The 26,560-nt window shown below is 31.5% G+C and overlaps 29 non-coding genes across 29 annotated transcripts; all 29 read right to left on the bottom strand.

Annotated features, from left to right (window-relative positions):
* Nucleotides 1–649: 649 nt before the first annotated feature.
* On the bottom strand, nucleotides 650–865 carry LOC148539363 (small nucleolar RNA U3). The gene has a single exon (XR_015870910.1). It is a non-coding gene; the product is annotated as a small nucleolar RNA U3 (small nucleolar RNA).
* Nucleotides 866–1,568: 703 nt separating this feature from the next.
* LOC148539364 (small nucleolar RNA U3) lies at nucleotides 1,569–1,784 on the bottom strand. Its single transcript, XR_015871015.1, has one exon. It is a non-coding gene; the product is annotated as a small nucleolar RNA U3 (small nucleolar RNA).
* A 700-nt stretch (nucleotides 1,785–2,484) lies between these two features.
* Nucleotides 2,485–2,700, bottom strand: LOC148539365 (small nucleolar RNA U3). The gene has a single exon (XR_015870866.1). It is a non-coding gene; the product is annotated as a small nucleolar RNA U3 (small nucleolar RNA).
* Nucleotides 2,701–3,403: 703 nt separating this feature from the next.
* Nucleotides 3,404–3,619, bottom strand: LOC148539366 (small nucleolar RNA U3). The gene has a single exon (XR_015870757.1). It is a non-coding gene; the product is annotated as a small nucleolar RNA U3 (small nucleolar RNA).
* A 703-nt stretch (nucleotides 3,620–4,322) lies between these two features.
* LOC148539367 (small nucleolar RNA U3) lies at nucleotides 4,323–4,538 on the bottom strand. The gene has a single exon (XR_015870896.1). It is a non-coding gene; the product is annotated as a small nucleolar RNA U3 (small nucleolar RNA).
* Nucleotides 4,539–5,238: 700 nt separating this feature from the next.
* LOC148539368 (small nucleolar RNA U3) lies at nucleotides 5,239–5,454 on the bottom strand. The gene has a single exon (XR_015870582.1). It is a non-coding gene; the product is annotated as a small nucleolar RNA U3 (small nucleolar RNA).
* Nucleotides 5,455–6,154: 700 nt separating this feature from the next.
* Nucleotides 6,155–6,370, bottom strand: LOC148539369 (small nucleolar RNA U3). The gene has a single exon (XR_015870585.1). It is a non-coding gene; the product is annotated as a small nucleolar RNA U3 (small nucleolar RNA).
* A 703-nt stretch (nucleotides 6,371–7,073) lies between these two features.
* On the bottom strand, nucleotides 7,074–7,289 carry LOC148539370 (small nucleolar RNA U3). The gene has a single exon (XR_015871005.1). It is a non-coding gene; the product is annotated as a small nucleolar RNA U3 (small nucleolar RNA).
* Nucleotides 7,290–7,989: 700 nt separating this feature from the next.
* LOC148539371 (small nucleolar RNA U3) lies at nucleotides 7,990–8,205 on the bottom strand. Its single transcript, XR_015870868.1, has one exon. It is a non-coding gene; the product is annotated as a small nucleolar RNA U3 (small nucleolar RNA).
* Nucleotides 8,206–8,908: 703 nt separating this feature from the next.
* On the bottom strand, nucleotides 8,909–9,124 carry LOC148539372 (small nucleolar RNA U3). The gene has a single exon (XR_015870973.1). It is a non-coding gene; the product is annotated as a small nucleolar RNA U3 (small nucleolar RNA).
* A 703-nt stretch (nucleotides 9,125–9,827) lies between these two features.
* On the bottom strand, nucleotides 9,828–10,043 carry LOC148539373 (small nucleolar RNA U3). The gene has a single exon (XR_015870587.1). It is a non-coding gene; the product is annotated as a small nucleolar RNA U3 (small nucleolar RNA).
* A 677-nt stretch (nucleotides 10,044–10,720) lies between these two features.
* On the bottom strand, nucleotides 10,721–10,936 carry LOC148539374 (small nucleolar RNA U3). The gene has a single exon (XR_015870795.1). It is a non-coding gene; the product is annotated as a small nucleolar RNA U3 (small nucleolar RNA).
* A 703-nt stretch (nucleotides 10,937–11,639) lies between these two features.
* LOC148539375 (small nucleolar RNA U3) lies at nucleotides 11,640–11,855 on the bottom strand. Its single transcript, XR_015870589.1, has one exon. It is a non-coding gene; the product is annotated as a small nucleolar RNA U3 (small nucleolar RNA).
* A 700-nt stretch (nucleotides 11,856–12,555) lies between these two features.
* Nucleotides 12,556–12,771, bottom strand: LOC148539376 (small nucleolar RNA U3). The gene has a single exon (XR_015870899.1). It is a non-coding gene; the product is annotated as a small nucleolar RNA U3 (small nucleolar RNA).
* Nucleotides 12,772–13,474: 703 nt separating this feature from the next.
* LOC148539377 (small nucleolar RNA U3) lies at nucleotides 13,475–13,690 on the bottom strand. The gene has a single exon (XR_015870988.1). It is a non-coding gene; the product is annotated as a small nucleolar RNA U3 (small nucleolar RNA).
* Nucleotides 13,691–14,393: 703 nt separating this feature from the next.
* Nucleotides 14,394–14,609, bottom strand: LOC148539378 (small nucleolar RNA U3). Its single transcript, XR_015870590.1, has one exon. It is a non-coding gene; the product is annotated as a small nucleolar RNA U3 (small nucleolar RNA).
* A 677-nt stretch (nucleotides 14,610–15,286) lies between these two features.
* On the bottom strand, nucleotides 15,287–15,502 carry LOC148539379 (small nucleolar RNA U3). The gene has a single exon (XR_015870873.1). It is a non-coding gene; the product is annotated as a small nucleolar RNA U3 (small nucleolar RNA).
* Nucleotides 15,503–16,196: 694 nt separating this feature from the next.
* Nucleotides 16,197–16,411, bottom strand: LOC148539380 (small nucleolar RNA U3). Its single transcript, XR_015870984.1, has one exon. It is a non-coding gene; the product is annotated as a small nucleolar RNA U3 (small nucleolar RNA).
* Nucleotides 16,412–17,114: 703 nt separating this feature from the next.
* Nucleotides 17,115–17,330, bottom strand: LOC148539381 (small nucleolar RNA U3). The gene has a single exon (XR_015870803.1). It is a non-coding gene; the product is annotated as a small nucleolar RNA U3 (small nucleolar RNA).
* A 703-nt stretch (nucleotides 17,331–18,033) lies between these two features.
* On the bottom strand, nucleotides 18,034–18,249 carry LOC148539382 (small nucleolar RNA U3). The gene has a single exon (XR_015870891.1). It is a non-coding gene; the product is annotated as a small nucleolar RNA U3 (small nucleolar RNA).
* Nucleotides 18,250–18,953: 704 nt separating this feature from the next.
* On the bottom strand, nucleotides 18,954–19,169 carry LOC148539383 (small nucleolar RNA U3). Its single transcript, XR_015870592.1, has one exon. It is a non-coding gene; the product is annotated as a small nucleolar RNA U3 (small nucleolar RNA).
* Nucleotides 19,170–19,872: 703 nt separating this feature from the next.
* Nucleotides 19,873–20,088, bottom strand: LOC148539384 (small nucleolar RNA U3). The gene has a single exon (XR_015870595.1). It is a non-coding gene; the product is annotated as a small nucleolar RNA U3 (small nucleolar RNA).
* Nucleotides 20,089–20,792: 704 nt separating this feature from the next.
* Nucleotides 20,793–21,008, bottom strand: LOC148539385 (small nucleolar RNA U3). The gene has a single exon (XR_015870597.1). It is a non-coding gene; the product is annotated as a small nucleolar RNA U3 (small nucleolar RNA).
* Nucleotides 21,009–21,711: 703 nt separating this feature from the next.
* LOC148539386 (small nucleolar RNA U3) lies at nucleotides 21,712–21,927 on the bottom strand. Its single transcript, XR_015870599.1, has one exon. It is a non-coding gene; the product is annotated as a small nucleolar RNA U3 (small nucleolar RNA).
* Nucleotides 21,928–22,631: 704 nt separating this feature from the next.
* LOC148539387 (small nucleolar RNA U3) lies at nucleotides 22,632–22,847 on the bottom strand. The gene has a single exon (XR_015870601.1). It is a non-coding gene; the product is annotated as a small nucleolar RNA U3 (small nucleolar RNA).
* A 677-nt stretch (nucleotides 22,848–23,524) lies between these two features.
* Nucleotides 23,525–23,740, bottom strand: LOC148539388 (small nucleolar RNA U3). Its single transcript, XR_015870824.1, has one exon. It is a non-coding gene; the product is annotated as a small nucleolar RNA U3 (small nucleolar RNA).
* Nucleotides 23,741–24,443: 703 nt separating this feature from the next.
* LOC148539389 (small nucleolar RNA U3) lies at nucleotides 24,444–24,659 on the bottom strand. The gene has a single exon (XR_015870603.1). It is a non-coding gene; the product is annotated as a small nucleolar RNA U3 (small nucleolar RNA).
* Nucleotides 24,660–25,362: 703 nt separating this feature from the next.
* On the bottom strand, nucleotides 25,363–25,578 carry LOC148539390 (small nucleolar RNA U3). Its single transcript, XR_015870606.1, has one exon. It is a non-coding gene; the product is annotated as a small nucleolar RNA U3 (small nucleolar RNA).
* A 704-nt stretch (nucleotides 25,579–26,282) lies between these two features.
* On the bottom strand, nucleotides 26,283–26,498 carry LOC148539391 (small nucleolar RNA U3). The gene has a single exon (XR_015870608.1). It is a non-coding gene; the product is annotated as a small nucleolar RNA U3 (small nucleolar RNA).
* Nucleotides 26,499–26,560: the final 62 nt, after the last annotated feature.

Here is a 26,560-nt window from a genome sequence, read left to right on the forward strand (position 1 = left end):
ATGGTGACTTTTTTGTCCCATTCATGGAACTGGATAAAGGTTTTGTCAACAATAGTACTTTTCCAATTACCTGAACTTCTAGACAAATCTCATGAGTCGAATATAAATATAACATGGGTTTCTCTGCAAACTGAGATTTTTAAAACAGTATTGGTCAAAGGATTGACATTTTTACAGGCATTATGTTTTGTGGCACAAAATACAATTGAATATATTGAAGATTTAGCATTGAAACACTTGATGCACTATTATTTCAATCTAAAATCTAATTGTAAACTAAATCTATCCTTTCTAAGATTGCAAAAAAAAATAAGCAGTGGCTTGTAAACGTAAAGCTTGAATAACATGAATTTTAGCTTTGCAAAACACTCTATGCACAGTAAAACAATAAACTACAATTAGATAATTCTATGTTAAAACCCTTATTTGTATAACACTTTAGCCCTCATAAACCTATATAATTCTTCAAAAAATAAAAGATTATTTTTAGACAGATATTTGTTCTTTACTGGAGAGCATTCTAAAAACACAATGTAAGAAAATCAACACATGCATTTCCCAAGTACATTTAAGTGCACCTAATTTTGACAAAACCTCTGTTTTAGAGAACAAAAAAGTAATCTATTAATGATTTTAAAGAAAGTAATCAACCACTCTGAATGAGCTCTCTTCCACCACTTCTTCTAGTTGAAGAAGAGGCACAGTCATCAAAAGCAAACAACATCTGTATGAAACAGAGTTGCCAACTGCCTTCATGCTGAGAAGAAATCCCTAAAACTCATCATGGTGGTTGGTGAGTTTGGACACTTTCAAACACATTTCTCCCATCATTGCCTATAGAAATGATCCCTGAAAGTATAGTCTTAACAATTCTTTTGATGATGATTTAGCTGGACCACATGAATTACTCTTTTAAGGAATGGTGACTTTTTTGTCCCATTCATGGAACTGGATAAAGGTTTTGTCAACAATAGTACTTTTCCAATTACCTGAACTTCTAGACAAATCTCATGAGTCGAATATAAATATAACATGGGTTTCTCTGCAAACTGAGATTTTTAAAACAGTATTGGTCAAAGGATTGACATTTTTACAGGCATTATGTTTTGTGTCCCAAAATACAATTGAATATATTGAAGATTTAGCATTGAAACACTTGATGCACTATTATTTCAATCTAAAATCTAATTGTAAACTAAATCTATCCTTTCTAAGATTGCAAAAAAAAATAAGCAGTGGCTTGTAAACGTAAAGCTTGAATAACATGAATTTTAGCTTTGCAAAACACTCTATGCACAGTAAAACAATATACTACAATAAGATAATTCTATGTTAAAACCCTTATTTGTATAACACTTTAGCCCTCATAAACCTATATGATTCTTCAAAAAATAAAAGATTATTTTTAGACAGATATTTGTTCTTTACTGGAGAGCATTCTAAAAACACAATGTAAGAAAATCAACACATGCATTTCCCAAGTACATTTAAGTGCACCTAATTTTGACAAAAGCTCTGTTTTAGAGAACAAACAAGTAATCTATTATTGATATTAAAGAAAGTAATCAACCACTCTGAATGAGCTCTCTTCCACCACTTCTTCTAGTTGAAGAAGAGGCAAAGTCATCAAAAGCAAACAACATCTGTATGAAACAGAGTTGCCAACTGCCTTCATGCTGAGAAGAAAGCCCTAAAACTCATCATGGTGGTTGGTGAGTTTGGACACTTTCAAACACATTTTTCCCATCATTGCCTATAGAAATGATCCCTGAAAGTATAGTCTTAATTCTTTTGATGATGATTTAGCTGGACCACATGAATTACTCTTTTAAGTAATGGTGACTTTTCTGTCCCATTCATGGAACTGGATAAAGATTTTGTCAACAATAGTACTTTTCCAATTACCTGATCTTCTAGACAAATCTCATGAGTCGAATATAAATATAACATGGGTTTCCCTGCAAACTGAGATTTTTAAAACAGTATTGGTCAAAGGATTGACATTTTTACAGGCATTATGTTTTGTGGCCCAAAATACAATTGAATATATTGAAGATTTAGCATTGAAACACTTGATGCACTATTATTTCAATCTAAAATCTAATTGTAAATTAAATCTATCCTTTCTAAGATTGCAAAAAAAATTAAGCAGTGGCTTGTAAATGTAAAGCTTGAATAACATGAATTTTAGCTTTGCAAAACACTCTATGCACAGTATAACAATAAACTACAATTAGATAATTCTATGTTAAAACCCTTATTTCTATAACACTTTAGCCCTCATAAAACTATATAATTCTTAAAAAAATAAAAGATTATTTTTAGACATATATTTGGTCTTTAATGGAGAGCATTCTAAAAACACAATGTAAGGAAATCAACACATGCATTTCCCAAGTACATTTAAGTGCACCTAATTTTGACAAAAGCTCTGATTTAGAGAACAAACAAGTAATCTATTATTGATTTTATAGAAAAGAATCAACCACTCTGAATGAGCTCTCTTCCACCACTTCTTCTAGTTGAAGTAGAGGCACAGTCATCAAAAGCAAACAACATCTGTATGAAACAGAGTTGCCAACTTCCTTCATGCTGAGAAGAAAGCCCTAAAACTCATCATGGTGGTTGGTGAGTTTGGACACTTTCAAACACATTTCTCCCATCATTGCCTATAGAAATGATCCCTGAAAGTATAGTCTTAACAATTCTTTTGATGATGATTTAGCTGGACCACATGAATTACTCTTTTAAGGAATGGTGACTTTTTTGTCCCATTCATGGAACTGGATAAAGGTTTTGTCAACAATAGTACTTTTCCAATTACCTGAACTTCTAGACAAATCTCATGAGTCGAATATAAATATAACATGGGTTTCTCTGCAAACTGAGATTTTTAAAACAGTATTGGTCAAAGGATTGACATTTTTACAGGCATTATGTTTTGTGGCCCAAAATACAATTGAATATATTGAAGATTTAGCATTGAAACACTTGATGCACTATTATTTCAATCTAAAATCTAATTGTAAACTAAATCTATCCTTTCTAAGATTGCAAAAAAAAATAAGCAGTGGCTTGTAAACGTAAAGCTTGAATAACATGAATTTTAGCTTTGCAAAACACTCTATGCACAGTAAAACAATAAACTACAATTAGATAATTCTATGTTAAAACCCTTATTTGTATAACACTTTAGCCCTCATAAACCTATATAATTCTTCAAAAAATAAAAGATTATTTTTAGACAGATATTTGTTCTTTACTGGAGAGCATTCTAAAAACACAATGTAAGAAAATCAACACATGCATTTCCCAAGTACATTTAAGTGCACCTAATTTTGACAAAACCTCTGTTTTAGAGAACAAAAAAGTAATCTATTAATGATTTTAAAGAAAGTAATCAACCACTCTGAATGAGCTCTCTTCCACCACTTCTTCTAGTTGAAGAAGAGGCACAGTCATCAAAAGCAAACAACATCTGTATGAAACAGAGTTGCCAACTGCCTTCATGCTGAGAAGAAAGCCCTAAAACTCATCATGGTGGTTGGTGAGTTTGGACACTTTCAAACACATTTCTCCCATCATTGTCTATAGAAATGATCCCTGAAAGTATAGTCTTAACAATTCTTTTGATGATGATTTAGCTGGACCACATGAATTACTCTTTTAAGGAATGGTGACTTTTTTGTCCCATTCATGGAACTGGATAAAGGTTTTGTCAACAATAGTACTTTTCCAATTACCTGATCTTCTAGACAAATCTCATGAGTCGAATATAAATATGACATGGGTTTCTCTGCAAACTGAGATTTTTAAAACAGTATTGGTCAAAGGATTGACATTTTTACAGGCATTATGTTTTGTGGCCAAAAATACAATTGAATATATTGAAGATTTAGCATTGAAACACTTGATGCACTATTATTTCAATCTAAAATCTAATTGTAAATTAAATCTATCCTTTCTAAGATTGAAAAAAAAAATAAGCAGTGGCTTGTAAACGTAAAGCTTGAATAACATGAATTTTAGCTTTGCAAAACACTCTATGCACAGTAAAACAATATACTACAATAAGATAATTCTATGTTAAAACCCTTATTTGTATAACACTTTAGCCCTCATAAACCTATATAATTCTTCAAAAAATAAAAGATTATTTTTAGACAGATCTTTGTTCTTTACTGGAGAGCATTCTAAAAACACAATGTAAGAAAATCAACACATGCATTTCCCAAGTACATTTAAGTGCACCTAATTTTGACAAAAGCTCTGTTTTAGAGAACAAACAAGTAATCTATTATTGATATTAAAGAAAGTAATCAACCACTCTGAATGAGTTCTCTTCCACCACTTCTTCTAGTTGAAGAAGAGGCACAGTCATCAAAAGCAAACAACATCTGTATGAAACAGAGTTGCCAACTGCCTTCATGCTGAGAAGAAAGCCCTAAAACTCATCATGGTGGTTGGTGAGTTTGGACACTTTCAAACACATTTCTCCCATCATTGCCTATAGAAATGATCCCTGAAAGTATAGTCTTAATTCTTTTGATGATGATTTAGCTGGACCACATGAATTACTCTTTTAAGTAATGGTGACTTTTCTGTCCCATTCATGGAACTGGATAAAGATTTTGTCAACAATAGTACTTTTCCAATTACCTGATCTTCTAGACAAATCTCATGAGTCGAATATAAATATAACATGGGTTTAACTGCAAACTGAGATTTTTAAAACAGTATTGGTCAAAGGATTGACATTTTTACAGGCATTATGTTTTGTGGCCCAAAATACAATTGAATATATTGAAGATTTAGCATTGAAACACTTGATGCACTATTATTTCAATCTAAAATCTAATTGTAAATTAAATCTATCCTTTCTAAGATTGCAAAAAAAATTAAGCAGTGGCTTGTAAATGTAAAGCTTGAATAACATGAATTTTAGCTTTGCAAAACACTCTATGCACAGTAAAACAATATACTACAATAAGATAATTCTATGTTAAAACCCTTATTTGTATAACACTTTAGCCCTCATAAACCTATATAATTCTTCAAAAAATAAAAGATTATTTTTAGACAGATATTTGTTCTTTACTGGAGAGCATTCTAAAAACACAATGTAAGAAAATCAACACATGCATTTCCCAAGTACATTTAAGTGCACCTAATTTTGACAAAAGCTCTGTTTTAGAGAACAAACAAGTAATCTATTATTGATATTAAAGAAAGTAATCAACCACTCTGAATGAGCTCTCTTCCACCACTTCTTCTAGTTGAAGAAGAGGCACAGTCATCAAAAGCAAACAACATCTGTATGAAACAGAGTTGCCAACTGCCTTCATGCTGAGAAGAAAGCCCTAAAACTCATCATGGTGGTTGGTGAGTTTGGACACTTTCAAACACATTTCTCCCATCATTGCCTATAGAAATGATCCCTGAAAGTATAGTCTTAATTCTTTTGATGATGATTTAGCTGGACCACATGAATTACTCTTTTAAGTAATGGTGACTTTTCTGTCCCATTCATGGAACTGGATAAAGATTTTGTCAACAATAGTACTTTTCCAATTACCTGATCTTCTAGACAAATCTCATGAGTCGAATATAAATATAACATGGGTTTTTCTGCAAACTGAGATTTTTAAAACAGTATTGGTCAAAGGATTGACATTTTTACAGGCATTATGTTTTGTGGCCCAAAATACAATTGAATATATTGAAGATTTAGCATTGAAACACTTGATGCACTATTATTTCAATCTAAAATCTAATTGTAAATTAAATCTATCCTTTCTAAGATTGCAAAAAAAAATAAGCAGTGGCTTGTAAACGTAAAGCTTGAATAACATGAATTTTAGCTTTGCAAAACACTCTATGCACAGTAAAACAATATACTACAATAAGATAATTCTATGTTAAAACCCTTATTTGTATAACACTTTAGCCCTCATAAACCTATATAATTCTTCAAAAAATAAAAGATTATTTTTAGACAGATATTTGTTCTTTACTGGAGAGCATTCTAAAAACACAATGTAAGAAAATCAACACATGCATTTCCCAAGTACATTTAAGTGCACCTAATTTTGACAAAAGCTCTGTTTTAGAGAACAAACAAGTAATCTATTATTGATATTAAAGAAAGTAATCAACCACTCTGAATGAGCTCTCTTCCACCACTTCTTCTAGTTGAAGAAGAGGCACAGTCATCAAAAGCAAACAACATCTGTATGAAACAGAGTTGCCAACTGCCTTCATGCTGAGAAGAAAGCCCTAAAACTCATCATGGTGGTTGGTGAGTTTGGACACTTTCAAACACATTTCTCCCATCATTGCCTATAGAAATGATCCCTGAAAGTATAGTCTTAACAATTCTTTTGATGATGATTTAGCTGGACCACATGAATTACTCTTTTAAGGAATGGTGACTTTTTTGTCCCATTCATGGAACTGGATAAAGGTTTTGTCAACAATAGTACTTTTCCAATTACCTGAACTTCTAGACAAATCTCATGAGTCGAATATAAATATAACATGGGTTTCTCTGCAAACTGAGATTTTTAAAACAGTATTGGTCAAAGGATTGACATTTTTACAGGCATTATGTTTTGTGTCCCAAAATACAATTGAATATATTGAAGATTTAGCATTGAAACACTTGATGCACTATTATTTCAATCTAAAATCTAATTGTAAACTAAATCTATCCTTTCTAAGATTGCAAAAAAAAATAAGCAGTGGCTTGTAAACGTAAAGCTTGAATAACATGAATTTTAGCTTTGCAAAACACTCTATGCACAGTAAAACAATATACTACAATAAGATAATTCTATGTTAAAACCCTTATTTGTATAACACTTTAGCCCTCATAAACCTATATGATTCTTCAAAAAATAAAAGATTATTTTTAGACAGATATTTGTTCTTTACTGGAGAGCATTCTAAAAACACAATGTAAGAAAATCAACACATGCATTTCCCAAGTACATTTAAGTGCACCTAATTTTGACAAAAGCTCTGTTTTAGAGAACAAACAAGTAATCTATTATTGATATTAAAGAAAGTAATCAACCACTCTGAATGAGCTCTCTTCCACCACTTCTTCTAGTTGAAGAAGAGGCAAAGTCATCAAAAGCAAACAACATCTGTATGAAACAGAGTTGCCAACTGCCTTCATGCTGAGAAGAAAGCCCTAAAACTCATCATGGTGGTTGGTGAGTTTGGACACTTTCAAACACATTTCTCCCATCATTGCCTATAGAAATGATCCCTGAAAGTATAGTCTTAATTCTTTTGATGATGATTTAGCTGGACCACATGAATTACTCTTTTAAGTAATGGTGACTTTTCTGTCCCATTCATGGAACTGGATAAAGATTTTGTCAACAATAGTACTTTTCCAATTACCTGATCTTCTAGACAAATCTCATGAGTCGAATATAAATATAACATGGGTTTCCCTGCAAACTGAGATTTTTAAAACAGTATTGGTCAAAGGATTGACATTTTTACAGGCATTATGTTTTGTGGCCCAAAATACAATTGAATATATTGAAGATTTAGCATTGAAACACTTGATGCACTATTATTTCAATCTAAAATCTAATTGTAAATTAAATCTATCCTTTCTAAGATTGCAAAAAAAATTAAGCAGTGGCTTGTAAATGTAAAGCTTGAATAACATGAATTTTAGCTTTGCAAAACACTCTATGCACAGTATAACAATAAACTACAATTAGATAATTCTATGTTAAAACCCTTATTTCTATAACACTTTAGCCCTCATAAAACTATATAATTCTTAAAAAAATAAAAGATTATTTTTAGACATATATTTGGTCTTTAATGGAGAGCATTCTAAAAACACAATGTAAGGAAATCAACACATGCATTTCCCAAGTACATTTAAGTGCACCTAATTTTGACAAAAGCTCTGATTTAGAGAACAAACAAGTAATCTATTATTGATTTTATAGAAAAGAATCAACCACTCTGAATGAGCTCTCTTCCACCACTTCTTCTAGTTGAAGTAGAGGCACAGTCATCAAAAGCAAACAACATCTGTATGAAACAGAGTTGCCAACTTCCTTCATGCTGAGAAGAAAGCCCTAAAACTCATCATGGTGGTTGGTGAGTTTGGACACTTTCAAACACATTTCTCCCATCATTGCCTATAGAAATGATCCCTGAAAGTATAGTCTTAACAATTCTTTTGATGATGATTTAGCTGGACCACATGAATTACTCTTTTAAGGAATGGTGACTTTTTTGTCCCATTCATGGAACTGGATAAAGGTTTTGTCAACAATAGTACTTTTCCAATTACCTGAACTTCTAGACAAATCTCATGAGTCGAATATAAATATAACATGGGTTTCTCTGCAAACTGAGATTTTTAAAACAGTATTGGTCAAAGGATTGACATTTTTACAGGCATTATGTTTTGTGGCCCAAAATACAATTGAATATATTGAAGATTTAGCATTGAAACACTTGATGCACTATTATTTCAATCTAAAATCTAATTGTAAACTAAATCTATCCTTTCTAAGATTGCAAAAAAAAATAAGCAGTGGCTTGTAAACGTAAAGCTTGAATAACATGAATTTTAGCTTTGCAAAACACTCTATGCACAGTAAAACAATAAACTACAATTAGATAATTCTATGTTAAAACCCTTATTTGTATAACACTTTAGCCCTCATAAACCTATATAATTCTTCAAAAAATAAAAGATTATTTTTAGACAGATATTTGTTCTTTACTGGAGAGCATTCTAAAAACACAATGTAAGAAAATCAACACATGCATTTCCCAAGTACATTTAAGTGCACCTAATTTTGACAAAACCTCTGTTTTAGAGAACAAAAAAGTAATCTATTAATGATTTTAAAGAAAGTAATCAACCACTCTGAATGAGCTCTCTTCCACCACTTCTTCTAGTTGAAGAAGAGGCACAGTCATCAAAAGCAAACAACATCTGTATGAAACAGAGTTGCCAACTGCCTTCATGCTGAGAAGAAAGCCCTAAAACTCATCATGGTGGTTGGTGAGTTTGGACACTTTCAAACACATTTCTCCCATCATTGTCTATAGAAATGATCCCTGAAAGTATAGTGTTAACAATTCTTTTGATGATGATTTAGCTGGACCACATGAATTACTCTTTTAAGGAATGGTGACTTTTTTGTCCCATTCATGGAACTGGATAAAGGTTTTGTCAACAATAGTACTTTTCCAATTACCTGATCTTCTAGACAAATCTCATGAGTCGAATATAAATATGACATGGGTTTCTCTGCAAACTGAGATTTTTAAAACAGTATTGGTCAAAGGATTGACATTTTTACAGGCATTATGTTTTGTGGCCAAAAATACAATTGAATATATTGAAGATTTAGCTTTGAAACACTTGATGCACTATTATTTCAATCTAAAATCTAATTGTAAATTAAATCTATCCTTTCTAAGATTGAAAAAAAAAATAAGCAGTGGCTTGTAAACGTAAAGCTTGAATAACATGAATTTTAGCTTTGCAAAACACTCTATGCACAGTAAAACAATATACTACAATAAGATAATTCTATGTTAAAACCCTTATTTGTATAACACTTTAGCCCTCATAAACCTATATAATTCTTAAAAAAATAAAAGATTATTTTTAGACAGATATTTGTTCTTTACTGGAGAGCATTCTAAAAACACAATGTAAGGAAATCAACACATGCATTTCCCAAGTACATTTAAGTGCATCTAATTTTGACAAAAGCTCTGTTTTAGAGAACAAACAAGTAAACTATTATTGATTTTAAAGAAAGGAATCAACCACTCTGAATGAGCTCTCTTCCACCACTTCTTCTAGTTGAAGAAGAGGCACAGTCATCAAAAGCAAACAACATCTGTATGAAACAGAGTTGCCAACTGCCTTCATGCTGAGAAGAAAGCCCTAAAACTCATCATGGTGGTTGGTGAGTTTGGACACTTTCAAACACATTTCTCCCATCATTGCCTATAGAAATGATCCCTGAAAGTATAGTCTTAACAATTCTTTTGATGATGATTTAGCTGGACTACATGAATTACTCTTTTAAGGAATGGTGACTTTTTTGTCCCATTCATGGAACTGGATAAAGGTTTTGTCAACAATAGTACTTTTCCAATTACCTGAACTTCTAGACAAATCTCATGAGTCGAATATAAATATAACATGGGTTTCTCTGCAAACTGAGATTTTTAAAACAGTATTGGTCAAAGGATTGACATTTTTACAGGCATTATGTTTTGTGTCCCAAAATACAATTGAATATATTGAAGATTTAGCATTGAAACACTTGATGCACTATTATTTCAATCTAAAATCTAATTGTAAACTAAATCTATCCTTTCTAAGATTGCAAAAAAAAATAAGCAGTGGCTTGTAAACGTAAAGCTTGAATAACATGAATTTTAGCTTTGCAAAACACTCTATGCACAGTAAAACAATATACTACAATAAGATAATTCTATGTTAAAACCCTTATTTGTATAACACTTTAGCCCTCATAAACTTATATAATTCTTCAAAAAATAAAAGATTATTTTTAGACAGATATTTGTTCTTTACTGGAGAGCATTCTAAAAACACAATGTAAGAAAATCAACACATGCATTTCCCAAGTACATTTAAGTGCACCTAATTTTGACAAAACCTCTGTTTTAGAGAACAAACAAGTAATCAACCACTCTGAATGAGCTCTCTTCCACCACTTCTTCTAGTTGAAGAAGAGGCACAGTCATCAAAAGCAAACAACATCTGTATGAAACAGAGTTGCCAACTGCCTTCATGCTGAGAAGAAAACCCTAAAACTCATCATGGTGGTTGGTGAGTTTGGACACTTTCAAACACATTTCTCCCATCATTGCCTATAGAAATGATCCCTGAAAGTATAGTCTTAACAATTCTTTTGATGATGATTTAGCTGGACCACATGAATTACTCTTTTAAGTAATGGTGACTTTTTTGTCCCATTCATGGAACTGGATAAAGATTTTGTCAACAATAGTACTTTTCCAATTACCTGATCTTCTAGACAAATCTCATGAGTCGAATATAAATATAACATGGGTTTTTCTGCAAACTGAGATTTTTAAAACAGTATTGGTCAAAGGATTGACATTTTTACAGGCATTATGTTTTGTGGCCAAAAATACAATTGAATATATTGAAGATTTAGCATTGAAACACTTGATGCACTATTATTTCAATCTAAAATCTAATTGTTAATTAAATCTATTCTTTCTAAGATTGCAAAAAAAATTAAGCAGTGGCTTGTAAATGTAAAGCTTGAATAACATGAATTTTAGCTTTGCAAAACACTCTATGCACAGTAAAACAATAAACTACAATTAGATAATTCTATGTTAAAACCCTTATTTCTATAACACTTTAGCCCTCATAAAACTATATAATTCTTAAAAAAATAAAAGATTATTTTTAGACATATATTTGGTCTTTAATGGAGAGCATTCTAAAAACACAATGTAAGAAAATCAACACATGCATTTCCCAAGTACATTTAAGTGCACCTAATTTTGACAAAAGCTCTGTTTTAGAGAACAAACAAGTAATCTATTATTGATATTAAAGAAAGTAATCAACCACTCTGAATGAGCTCTCTTCCACCACTTCTTCTAGTTGAAGAAGAGGCACAGTCATCAAAAGCAAACAACATCTGTATGAAACAGAGTTGCCAACTGCCTTCATGCTGAGAAGAAAGCCCTAAAACTCATCATGGTGGTTGGTGAGTTTGGACACTTTCAAACACATTTCTCCCATCATTGCCTATAGAAATGATCCCTGAAAGTATAGTCTTAATTCTTTTGATGATGATTTAGCTGGACCACATGAATTACTCTTTTAAGTAATGGTGACTTTTCTGTCCCATTCATGGAACTGGATAAAGATTTTGTCAACAATAGTACTTTTCCAATTACCTGATCTTCTAGACAAATCTCATGAGTCGAATATAAATATAACATGGGTTTCCCTGCAAACTGAGATTTTTAAAACAGTATTGGTCAAAGGATTGACATTTTTACAGGCATTATGTTTTGTGGCCCAAAATACAATTGAATATATTGAAGATTTAGCATTGAAACACTTGATGCACTATTATTTCAATCTAAAATCTAATTGTAAATTAAATCTATCCTTTCTAAGATTGCAAAAAAAAATAAGCAGTGGCTTGTAAACGTAAAGCTTGAATAACATGAATTTTAGCTTTGCAAAACACTCTATGCACAGTAAAACAATATACTACAATAAGATAATTCTATGTTAAAACCCTTATTTGTATAACACTTTAGCCCTCATAAACCTATATAATTCTTCAAAAAATAAAAGATTATTTTTAGACAGATATTTGTTCTTTACTGGAGAGCATTCTAAAAACACAATGTACTGAAATCAACACATGCATTTCCCAAGTACATTTAAGTGCACCTAATTTTGACAAAAGCTCTGATTTAGAGAACAAACAAGTAATCTATTATTGATATTAAAGAAAGTAATCAACCACTCTGAATGAGCTCTCTTCCACCACTTCTTCTAGTTGAAGAAGAGGCACAGTCATCAAAAGCAAACAACATCTGTATGAAACAGAGTTGCCAACTGCCTTCATGCTGAGAAGAAAGCCCTAAAACTCATCATGGTGGTTGGTGAGTTTGGACACTTTCAAACACATTTCTCCCATCATTGCCTATAGAAACGATCCCTGAAAGTATAGTCTTAACAATTCTTTTGATGATGATTTAGCTGGACCACATGAATTACTCTATTAAGTAATGGTGACTTTTTTTTCCCATTCATGGAACTGGATAAAGATTTTGTCAACAATAGTACTTTTCCAATTACCTGATCTTCTAGACAAATCTCATGAGTCGAATATAAATATGACATGGGTTTCTCTGCAAACTGAGATTTTTAAAACAGTATTGGTCAAAGGATTTACATTTTTACAGGCATTATGTTTTGTGGCCAAAAATACAATTGAATATATTGAAGATTTAGCATTGAAACACTTGATGCACTATTTTTTCAATCTAAAATCTAATTGTGAATTAAATCTATCCTTTCTAAGATGGCAAAAAAAATTAAGCAGTGGCTTGTAAATGTAAAGCTTGAATAACATGAATTTTAGCTTTGCAAAACACTCTATGCACAGTATAACAATAAACTACAATTAGATAATTCTATGTTAAAACCCTTATTTCTATAACACTTTAGCCCTCATAAAACTATATAATTCTTAAAAAAAAAAAAGATTATTTTTAGACATATATTTGGTCTTTAATGGAGAGCATTCTAAAAACACAATGTAAGGAAATCAACACATGCATTTCCCAAGTACATTTAAGTGCACCTAATTTTGACAAAAGCTCTGATTTAGAAAACAAACAAGTAATCTATTATTGATTTTATAGAAAAGAATCAACCACTCTGAATGAGCTCTCTTCCACCACTTCTTCTAGTTGAAGTAGAGGCACAGTCATCAAAATCAAACAACATCTGTATGAAACAGAGTTGCCAACTTCCTTCATGCTGAGAAGAAAGCCCTAAAACTCATCATGGTGGTTGGTGAGTTTGGACACTTTCAAACACATTTCTCCCATCATAGCCTATAGAAATGATCCCTGAAAGTATAGTCTTAACAATTCTTTTGATGATGATTTAGCTGGACCACATGAATTACTCTTTTAAGGAATGGTGACTTTTTTGTCCCATTCATGGAACTGGATAAAGGTTTTGTCAACAATAGTACTTTTCCAATTACCTGAACTTCTAGACAAATCTCATGAGTCGAATATAAATATAACATGGGTTTCTCTGCAAACTGAGATTTTTAAAACAGTATTGGTCAAAGGATTGACATTTTTACAGGCATTATGTTTTGTGGCCCAAAATACAATTGAATATATTGAAGATTTAGCATTGAAACACTTGATGCACTATTATTTCAATCTAAAATCTAATTGTAAACTAAATCTATCCTTTCTAAGATTGCAAAAAAAAATAAGCAGTGGCTTGTAAACATAAAGCTTGAATAACATGAATTTTAGCTTTGCAAAACACTCTATGCACAGTAAAACAATATACTACAATAAGATAATTCTATGTTAAAACCCTTATTTGTATAACACTTTAGCCCTCATAAAACTATATAATTCTTCAAAAAATAAAAGATTATTTTTAGACATATATTTGTTCTTTACTGGAGAGCATTCTAAAAACACAATGTAAGGAAATCAACACATGCATTTCCCAAGTACATTAAAGTGCACCTAATTTTGACAAAAGCTCTGTTTTAGAGAACAAACAAGTAATCTATTATTGATATTAAAGAAAGTAATCAACCACTCTGAATGAGCTCTCTTCCACCACTTCTTCTAGTTGAAGAAGAGGCACAGTCATCAAAAGCAAACAACATCTGTATGAAACAGAGTTGCCAACTGCCTTCATGCTGAGAAGAAAGCCCTAAAACTCATCATGGTGGTTGGTGAGTTTGGACACTTTCAAACACATTTCTCCCATCATTGCCTATAGAAATGATCCCTGAAAGTATAGTCTTAACAATTCTTTTGATGATGATTTAGCTGGACCACATGAATTACTCTTTTAAGGAATGGTGACTTTTTTGTCCCATTCATGGAACTGGATAAAGGTTTTGTCAACAATAGTACTTTTCCAATTACCTGAACTTCTAGACAAATCTCATGAGTCGAATATAAATATAACATGGGTTTCTCTGCAAACTGAGATTTTTAAAACAGTATTGGTCAAAGGATTGACATTTTTACAGGCATTATGTTTTGTGTCCCAAAATACAATTGTATATATTGAAGATTTAGCATTGAAACACTTGATGCACTATTATTTCAATCTAAAATCTAATTGTAAACTAAATCTATCCTTTCTAAGATTGCAAAAAAAAATAAGCAGTGGCTTGTAAACGTAAAGCTTGAATAACATGAATTTTAGCTTTGCAAAACACTCTATGCACAGTAAAACAATATACTACAATAAGATAATTCTATGTTAAAACCCTTATTTGTATAACACTTTAGCCCTCATAAACTTATATAATTCTTCAAAAAATAAAAGATTATTTTTAGACAGATATTTGTTCTTTACTGGAGAGCATTCTAAAAACACAATGTAAGAAAATCAACACATGCATTTCCCAAGTACATTTAAGTGCACCTAATTTTGACAAAACCTCTGTTTTAGAGAACAAACAAGTAATCAACCACTCTGAATGAGCTCTCTTCCACCACTTCTTCTAGTTGAAGAAGAGGCACAGTCATCAAAAGCAAACAACATCTGTATGAAACAGAGTTGCCAACTGCCTTCATGCTGAGAAGAAAACCCTAAAACTCATCATGGTGGTTGGTGAGTTTGGACACTTTCAAACACATTTCTCCCATTATTGCCTATAGAAATGATCCCTGAAAGTATAGTCTTAACAATTCTTTTGATGATGATTTAGCTGGACCACATGAATTACTCTTTTAAGTAATGGTGACTTTTTTGTCCCATTCATGGAACTGGATAAAGATTTTGACAACAATAGTACTTTTCCAATTACCTGAACTTCTAGACAAATCTCATGAGTCGAATATAAATATAACATGGGTTTTTCTGCAAACTGAGATTTTTAAAACAGTATTGGTCAAAGGATTGACATTTTTACAGGCATTATGTTTTGTGGCCAAAAATACAATTGAAGATTTAGCATTGAAACACTTGATGCACTATTATTTCAATCTAAAATCTAATTGTAAATTAAATCTATTCTTTCTAAGATTGCAAAAAAAATTAAGCAGTGGCTTGTAAATGTAAAGCTTGAATAACATGAATTTTAGCTTTGCAAAACACTCTATGCACAGTAAAACAATAAACTACAATAAGATAATTCTATGTTAAAACCCTTATTTCTATAACACTTTAGCCCTCATAAAACTATATAATTCTTAAAAAAATAAAAGATTATTTTTAGACATATATTTGGTCTTTAATGGAGAGCATTCTAAAAACACAATGTAAGAAAATCAACACATGCATTTCCCAAGTACATTTAAGTGCACCTAATTTTGACAAAAGCTCTGTTTTAGAGAACAAACAAGTAATTTATTATTGATATTAAAGAAAGTAATCAACCACTCTGAATGAGCTCTCTTCCACCACTTCTTCTAGTTGAAGTAGAGGCACAGTCATCAAAAGCAAACAACATCTGTATGAAACAGAGTTGCCAACTTCCTTCATGCTGAGAAGAAAGCCCTAAACTCATCATGGTGGTTGGTGAGTTTGGACACTTTCAAACACATTTCTCCCATCATTGCCTATAGAAATGATCCCTGAAAGTATAGTCTTAACAATTCTTTTGATGATGATTTAGCTGGACCACATGAATTACTCTTTTAAGGAATGGTGACTTTTTTGTCCCATTCATGGAACTGGATAAAGGTTTTGTCAACAATAGTACTTTTCCAATTACCTGAACTTCTAGACAAATCTCATGAGTCGAATATAAATATAACATGGGTTTCTCTGCAAACTGAGATTTTTAAAACAGTATTGGTCAAAGTATTGACATTTTTACAGGCATTATGTTTTGTGGCCCAAAATACAATTGAATATATTGAAGATTTAGCATTGAAACACTTGATGCACTATTATTTCAATCTAAAATCTAATTGTAAACTAAATCTATCCTTTCTAAGATTGCAAAAAAAAATAAGCAGTGGCTTGTAAACGTAAAGCTTGAATAACATGAATTTTAGCTTTGCAAAACACTCTATGCACAGTAAAACAATAAACTACAATTAGATAATTCTATGTTAAAACCCTTATTTGTATAACACTTTAGCCCTCATAAACCTATATAATTCTTCAAAAAATAAAAGATTATTTTTAGACAGATATTTGTTCTTTACTGGAGAGCATTCTAAAAACACAATGTAAGAAAATCAACACATGCATTTCCCAAGTACATTTAAGTGCACCTAATTTTGACAAAACCTCTGTTTTAGAGAACAAAAAAGTAATCTATTAATGATTTTAAAGAAAGTAATCAACCACTCTGAATGAGCTCTCTTCCACCACTTCTTCTAGTCGAAGAAGAGGCACAGTCATCAAAAGCAAACAACATCTGTATGAAACAGAGTTGCCAACTGCCTTCATGCTGAGAAGAAAGCCCTAAAACTCATCATGGTGGTTGGTGAGTTTGGACACTTTCAAACACATTTCTCCCATCATTGTCTATAGAAATGATCCCTGAAAGTATAGTCTTAACAATTCTTTTGATGATGATTTAGCTGGACCACATGAATTACTCTTTTAAGTAATGGTGACTTTTTTGTCCCATTCATGGAACTGGATAAAGATTTTGTCAACAATAGTACTTTTCCAATTACCTGATCTTCTAGACAAATCTCATGAGTCGAATATATATATGACATGGGTTTCTCTGCAAACTGAGATTTTTAAAACAGTATTGGTCAAAGGATTGACATTTTTACAGGCATTATGTTTTGTGGCCCAAAATACAATTGAATATATTGAAGATTTAGCATTAAAACACTTGATGCACTATTATTTCAATCTAAAATCTAATTGTAAATTAAATCTATCCTTTCTAAGATTGCAAAACAAATTAAGCAGTGGCCTGTAAATGTAAAGCTTGAATAACATGAATTTTAGCTTTGCAAAACACTCTATGCACAGTAAAACAATAAACTACAATAAGATAATTCTATGTTAAAACCCTTATTTCTATAACACTTTAGCCCTCATAAACCTATATAATTCTTCAAAAAATAAAAGATTATTTTTAGACAGATATTTGTTCTTTACTGGAGAGCATTCTAAAAACACAATGTAAGAAAATCAACACATGCATTTCCAAAGTACTTTTAAGTGCACCTAATTTTGACAAAACCTCTTTTTTAGAGAACAAAAAAGTAATCTATTATTGATTTTAAAGAAAGTAATCAACCACTTTGAATGAGCTCTCTTCCACCACTTCTTCTAGTTGAAGAAGAGGCACAGTCATCAAAAGCAAACAACATCTGTATGAAACAGAGTTGCCAACTGCCTTCATGCTGAGAAGAAAGCCCTAAAACTCATCATGGTGGTTGGTGAGTTTGGACACTTTCAAACACATTTCTCCCATCATTGCCTATAGAAATGATCCCTGAAAGTATAGTCTTAACAATTCTTTTGATGATGATTTAGCTGGACCACATGAATTACTCTTTTAAGTAATGGTGACTTTTTTTGTCCCATTCATGGAACTGGATAAAGATTTTGTCAACAACAGTACTTTTCCAATTACCTGATCTTCTAGACAAATCTCATGAGTCGAATATAAATATGACATGGGTTTCTCTGCAAACTGAGATTTTTAAAACAGTATTGGTCAAAGGATTGACATTTTTACAGGCATTATGTTTTGTGGCCAAAAATACAATTGAATATATTGAAGATTTAGCATTGAAACACTTGATGCACTATTATTTCAATCTAAAATCTAATTGTAAATTAAATCTATCCTTTCTAAGATTGAAAAAAAAAATAAGCAGTGGCTTGTAAACGTAAAGCTTGAAGAACATGAATTTTAGCTTTGCAAAACACTCTATGCACAGTAAAACAATATACTACAATAAGATAATTCTATGTTAAAACCCTTATTTGTATAACACTTTAGCCCTCATAAACCTATATAATTCTTAAAAAAATAAAAGATTATTTTTAGACAGATATTTGTTCTTTACTGGAGAGCATTCTAAAAACACAATGTAAGGAAATCAACACATGCATTTCCCAAGTACATTTAAGTGCATCTAATTTTGACAAAAGCTCTGTTTTAGAGAACAAACAAGTAAACTATTATTGATTTTAAAGAAAGGAATCAACCACTCTGAATGAGCTCTCTTCCACCACTTCTTCTAGTTGAAGAAGAGGCACAGTCATCAAAAGCAAACAACATCTGTATGAAACAGAGTTGCCAACTGCCTTCATGCTGAGAAGAAAGCCCTAAAACTCATCATGGTGGTTGGTGAGTTTGGACACTTTCAAACACATTTCTCCCATCATTGCCTATAGAAATGATCCCTGAAAGTATAGTCTTAACAATTCTTTTGATGATGATTTAGCTGGACCACATGAATTACTCTTTTAAGGAATGGTGACTTTTTTGTCCCATTCATGGAACTGGATAAAGGTTTTGTCAACAATAGTACTTTTCCAATTACCTGAACTTCTAGACAAATCTCATGAGTCGAATATAAATATAACATGGGTTTCTCTGCAAACTGAGATTTTTAAAACAGTATTGGTCAAAGGATTGACATTTTTACAGGCATTATGTTTTGTGTCCCAAAATACAATTGAATATATTGAAGATTTAGCATTGAAACACTTGATGCACTATTATTTCAATCTAAAATCTAATTGTAAACTAAATCTATCCTTTCTAAGATTGCAAAAAAAAATAAGCAGTGGCTTGTAAACGTAAAGCTTGAATAACATGAATTTTAGCTTTGCAAAACACTCTATGCACAGTAAAACAATATACTACAATAAGATAATTCTATGTTAAAACCCTTATTTGTATAACACTTTAGCCCTCATAAACTTATATAATTCTTCAAAAAATAAAAGATTATTTTTAGACAGATATTTGTTCTTTACTGGAGAGCATTCTAAAAACACAATGTAAGAAAATCAACACATGCATTTCCCAAGTACATTTAAGTGCACCTAATTTTGACAAAACCTCTGTTTTAGAGAACAAAAAAGTAATCTATTATTGATTTTAAAGAAAGTAATCAACCACTCTGAATGAGCTCTCTTCCACCACTTCTTCTAGTTGAAGAAGAGGCACAGTCATCAAAAGCAAACAACATCTGTATGAAACAGAGTTGCCAACTGCCTTCATGCTGAGAAGAAAGCCCTAAAACTCATCATGGTGGTTGGTGAGTTTGGACACTTTCAAACACATTTCTCCCATCATTGCCTATAGAAATGATCCCTGAAAGTATAGTCTTAACAATTCTTTTGATGATGATTTAGCTGGACCACATGAATTACTCTTTTAAGTAATGGTGACTTTTTTTGTCCCATTCATGGAACTGGATAAAGATTTTGTCAACAACAGTACTTTTCCAATTACCTGATCTTCTAGACAAATCTCATGAGTCGAATATAAATATGACATGGGTTTCTCTGCAAACTGAGATTTTTAAAACAGTATTGGTCAAAGGATTGACATTTTTACAGGCATTATGTTTTGTGGCCAAAAATACAATTGAATATATTGAAGATTTAGCATTGAAACACTTGATGCACTATTATTTCAATCTAAAATCTAATTGTAAATTAAATCTATCCTTTCTAAGATTGAAAAAAAAAATAAGCAGTGGCTTGTAAACGTAAAGCTTGAAGAACATGAATTTTAGCTTTGCAAAACACTCTATGCACAGTAAAACAATATACTACAATAAGATAATTCTATGTTAAAACCCTTATTTGTATAACACTTTAGCCCTCATAAACCTATATAATTCTTAAAAAAATAAAAGATTATTTTTAGACAGATATTTGTTCTTTACTGGAGAGCATTCTAAAAACACAATGTAAGGAAATCAACACATGCATTTCCCAAGTACATTTAAGTGCATCTAATTTTGACAAAAGCTCTGTTTTAGAGAACAAACAAGTAAACTATTATTGATTTTAAAGAAAGGAATCAACCACTCTGAATGAGCTCTCTTCCACCACTTCTTCTAGTTGAAGAAGAGGCACAGTCATCAAAAGCAAACAACATCTGTATGAAACAGAGTTGCCAACTGCCTTCATGCTGAGAAGAAAGCCCTAAAACTCATCATGGTGGTTGGTGAGTTTGGACACTTTCAAACACATTTCTCCCATCATTGCCTATAGAAATGATCCCTGAAAGTATAGTCTTAACAATTCTTTTGATGATGATTTAGCTGGACCACATGAATTACTCTTTTAAGGAATGGTGACTTTTTTGTCCCATTCATGGAACTGGATAAAGGTTTTGTCAACAATAGTACTTTTCCAATTACCTGAACTTCTAGACAAATCTCATGAGTCGAATATAAATATAACATGGGTTTCTCTGCAAACTGAGATTTTTAAAACAGTATTGGTCAAAGGATTGACATTTTTACAGGCATTATGTTTTGTGTCCCAAAATACAATTGAATATATTGAAGATTTAGCATTGAAACACTTGATGCACTATTATTTCAATCTAAAATCTAATTGTAAACTAAATCTATACTTTCTAAGATTGCAAAAAAAAATAAGCAGTGGCTTGTAAACGTAAAGCTTGAATAACATGAATTTTAGCTTTGCAAAACACTCTATGCACAGTAAAACAATATACTACAATAAGATAATTCTATGTTAAAACCCTTATTTGTATAACACTTTAGCCCTCATAAACCTATATAATTCTTCAAAAAATAAAAGATTATTTTTAGACAGATATTTGTTCTTTACTGGAGAGCATTCTAAAAACACAATGTAAGAAAATCAACACATGCATTTCCAAAGTACATTTAAGTGCACCTAATTTTGACAAAACCTCTGTTTTAGAGAACAAAAAAGTAATCTATTATTGATTTTAAAGAAAGTAATCAACCACTCTGAATGAGCTCTCTTCCACCACTTCTTCTAGTTGAAGAAGAGGCACAGTCATCAAAAGCAAACAACATCTGTATGAAACAGAGTTGCCAACTGCCTTCATGCTGAGAAGAAAGCCCTAAAACTCATCATGGTGGTTGGTGAGTTTGGACACTTTCAAACACATTTCTCCCATCATTGCCTATAGAAATGATCCCTGAAAGTATAGTCTTAACAATTCTTTTGATGATGATTTAGCTGGACCACATGAATTACTCTTTTAAGTAATGGTGACTTTTTTTGTCCCATTCATGGAACTGGATAAAGATTTTGTCAACAACAGTACTTTTCCAATTACCTGATCTTCTAGACAAATCTCATGAGTCGAATATAAATATGACATGGGTTTCTCTGCAAACTGAGATTTTTAAAACAGTATTGGTCAAAGGATTGACATTTTTACAGGCATTATGTTTTGTGGCCAAAAATACAATTGAATATATTGAAGATTTAGCATTGAAACACTTGATGCACTATTATTTCAATCTAAAATCTAATTGTAAATTAAATCTATCCTTTCTAAGATTGAAAAAAAAAATAAGCAGTGGCTTGTAAACGTAAAGCTTGAAGAACATGAATTTTAGCTTTGCAAAACACTCTATGCACAGTAAAACAATATACTACAATAAGATAATTCTATGTTAAAACCCTTATTTGTATAACACTTTAGCCCTCATAAACCTATATAATTCTTAAAAAAATAAAAGATTATTTTTAGACAGATATTTGTTCTTTACTGGAGAGCATTCTAAAAACACAATGTAAGGAAATCAACACATGCATTTCCCAAGTACATTTAAGTGCATCTAATTTTGACAAAAGCTCTGTTTTAGAGAACAAACAAGTAAACTATTATTGATTTTAAAGAAAGGAATCAACCACTCTGAATGAGCTCTCTTCCACCACTTCTTCTAGTTGAAGAAGAGGCACAGTCATCAAAAGCAAACAACATCTGTATGAAACAGAGTTGCCAACTGCCTTCATGCTGAGAAGAAAGCCCTAAAACTCATCATGGTGGTTGGTGAGTTTGGACACTTTCAAACACATTTCTCCCATCATTGCCTATAGAAATGATCCCTGAAAGTATAGTCTTAACAATTCTTTTGATGATGATTTAGCTGGACCACATGAATTACTCTTTTAAGGAATGGTGACTTTTTTGTCCCATTCATGGAACTGGATAAAGGTTTTGTCAACAATAGTACTTTTCCAATTACCTGAACTTCTAGACAAATCTCATGAGTCGAATATAAATATAACATGGGTTTCTCTGCAAACTGAGATTTTTAAAACAGTATTGGTCAAAGGATTGACATTTTTACAGGCATTATGTTTTGTGTCCCAAAATACAATTGAATATATTGAAGATTTGGCATTGAAACACTTGATGCACTATTATTTCAATCTAAAATCTAATTGTAAACTAAATCTATCCTTTCTAAGATTGCAAAAAAAAATAAGCAGTGGCTTGTAAACGTAAAGCTTGAATAACATGAATTTTAGCTTTGCAAAACACTCTATGCACAGTAAAACAATATACTACAATAAGATAATTCTATGTTAAAACCCTTATTTGTATAACACTTTAGCCCTCATAAACCTATATAATTCTTCAAAAAATAAAAGATTATTTTTAGACAGATATTTGTTCTTTACTGGAGAGCATTCTAAAAACACAATGTAAGAAAATCAACACATGCATTTCCCAAGTACATTTAAGTGCACCTAATTTTGACAAAACCTCTGTTTTAGAGAACAAACAAGTAATCAACCACTCTGAATGAGCTCTCTTCCACCACTTCTTCTAGTTGAAGAAGAGGCACAGTCATCAAAAGCAAACAACATCTGTATGAAACAGAGTTGCCAACTGCCTTCATGCTGAGAAGAAAACCCTAAAACTCATCATGGTGGTTGGTGAGTTTGGACACTATCAAACACATTTCTCCCATCATTGCCTATAGAAATGATCCCTGAAAGTATAGTCTTAACAATTCTTTTGATGATGATTTAGCTGGACCACATGAATTACTCTTTTAAGTAATGGTGACTTTTTTGTCCCATTCATGGAACTGGATAAAGATTTTGTCAACAATAGTACTTTTCCAATTACCTGATCTTCTAGACAAATCTCATGAGTCGAATATAAATATGACATGGGTTTCTCTGCAAACTGCGATTTTTAAAACAGTATTGGTCAAAGGATTGACATTTTTACAGGCATTATGTTTTGTGGCCCAAAATACAATTGAATATATTGAAGATTTAGCATTAAAACACTTGATGCACTATTATTTCAATCTAAAATCTAATTGTAAATTAAATCTATCCTTTCTAAGATTGCAAAAAAAATTAAGCAGTGGCCTGTAAATGTAAAGCTTGAATAACATGAATTTTAGCTTTGCAAAACACTCTATGCACAGTAAAACAATAAACTACAATAAGATAATTCTATGTTAAAACCCTTATTTCTATAACACTTTAGCCCTCATAAAACTATATAATTCTTCAAAAAATAAAAGATTATTTTTAGACATATATTTGGTCTTTAATGGAGAGCATTCTAAAAACACAATGTAAGGAAATCAACACATGCATTTCCCAAGTACATTAAAGTGCACCTAATTTTGACAAAAGCTCTGTTTTAGAGAACAAACAAGTAATCTATTATTGATATTAAAGAAAGTAATCAACCACTCTGAATGAGCTCTCTTCCACCACTTCTTCTAGTTGAAGAAGAGGCACAGTCATCAAAAGCAAACAACATCTGTATGAAACAGAGTTGCCAACTGCCTTCATGCTGAGAAGAAAGCCCTAAAACTCATCATGGTGGTTGGTGAGTTTGGACACTTTCAAACACATTTCTCCCATCATTGCCTATAGAAATGATCCCTGAAAGTATAGTCTTAACAATTCTTTTGATGATGATTTAGCTGGACCACATGAATTACTCTATTAAGTAATGGTGACTTTTTTTTCCCATTCATGGAACTGGATAAAGATTTTGTCAACAATAGTACTTTTCCAATTACCTCATCTTCTAGACAAATCTCATGAGTCGAATATAAATATGACATGGGTTTCTCTGCAAACTGAGATTTTTAAAACAGTATTGGTCAAAGGATTGACATTTTTACAGGCATTATGTTTTGTGGCCAAAAATACAATTGAATATATTGAAGATTTAGCATTGAAACACTTGATGCACTATTTTATCAATCTAAAATCTAATTGTAAATTAAATCTATCCTTTCTAAGATTGCAAAAAAAATTAAGCAGTGGCTTGTAAATGTAAAGCTTGAATAACATGAATTTTAGCTTTGCAAAACACTCTATGCACAGTATAACAATAAACTGCAATTAGATAATTCTATGTTAAAACCCTTATTTCTATAACACTTTAGCCCTCATAAACCTATATAATTCTTCAAAAAATAAAAGATTATTTTTAGACAGATATTTGTTCTTTACTGGAGAGCATTCTAAAAACACAATGTAAGAAAATCAACACATGCATTTCCAAAGTACATTTAAGTGCACCTAATTTTGACAAAACCTCTGTTTTAGAGAACAAAAAAGTAATCTATTATTGATTTTATTGAAAGTAATCAACCACTCTGAATGAGCTCTCTTCCACCACTTCTTCTAGTTGAAGAAGAGGCACAGTCATCAAAAGCAAACAACATCTGTATGAAACAGAGTTGCCAACTGCCTTCATGCTGAGAAGAAAGCCCTAAAACTCATCATGGTGGTTGGTGAGTTTGGACACTTTCAAACACATTTCTCCCATCATTGCCTATAGAAATGATCCCTGAAAGTATAGTCTTAACAATTCTTTTGATGATGATTTAGCTGGACCACATGAATTACTCTTTTAAGTAATGGTGACTTTTTTTGTCCCATTCATGGAACTGGATAAAGATTTTGTCAACAACAGTACTTTTCCAATTACCTGATCTTCTAGACAAATCTCATGAGTCGAATATAAATATGACATGGGTTTCTCTGCAAACTGAGATTTTTAAAACAGTATTGGTCAAAGGATTGACATTTTTACAGGCATTATGTTTTGTGGCCAAAAATACAATTGAATATATTGAAGATTTAGCATTGAAACACTTGATGCACTATTATTTCAATCTAAAATCTAATTGTAAATTAAATCTATCCTTTCTAAGATTGAAAAAAAAAATAAGCAGTGGCTTGTAAACGTAAAGCTTGAAGAACATGAATTTTAGCTTTGCAAAACACTCTATGCACAGTAAAACAATATACTACAATAAGATAATTCTATGTTAAAACCCTTATTTGTATAACACTTTAGCCCTCATAAACCTATATAATTCTTAAAAAAATAAAAGATTATTTTTAGACAGATATTTGTTCTTTACTGGAGAGCATTCTAAAAACACAATGTAAGGAAATCAACACATGCATTTCCCAAGTACATTTAAGTGCATCTAATTTTGACAAAAGCTCTGTTTTAGAGAACAAACAAGTAAACTATTATTGATTTTAAAGAAAGGAATCAACCACTCTGAATGAGCTCTCTTCCACCACTTCTTCTAGTTGAAGAAGAGGCACAGTCATCAAAAGCAAACAACATCTGTATGAAACAGAGTTGCCAACTGCCTTCATGCTGAGAAGAAAGCCCTAAAACTCATCATGGTGGTTGGTGAGTTTGGACACTTTCAAACACATTTCTCCCATCATTGCCTATAGAAATGATCCCTGAAAGTATAGTCTTAACAATTCTTTTGATGATGATTTAGCTGGACCACATGAATTACTCTTTTAAGGAATGGTGAC

Source organism: Taudactylus pleione, unplaced genomic scaffold, assembly GCF_031769625.1.
Source record: "Taudactylus pleione unplaced genomic scaffold, aTauple2 ptg000026l, whole genome shotgun sequence".
Lineage (NCBI taxonomy): Eukaryota > Metazoa > Chordata > Amphibia > Anura > Myobatrachidae > Taudactylus > Taudactylus pleione.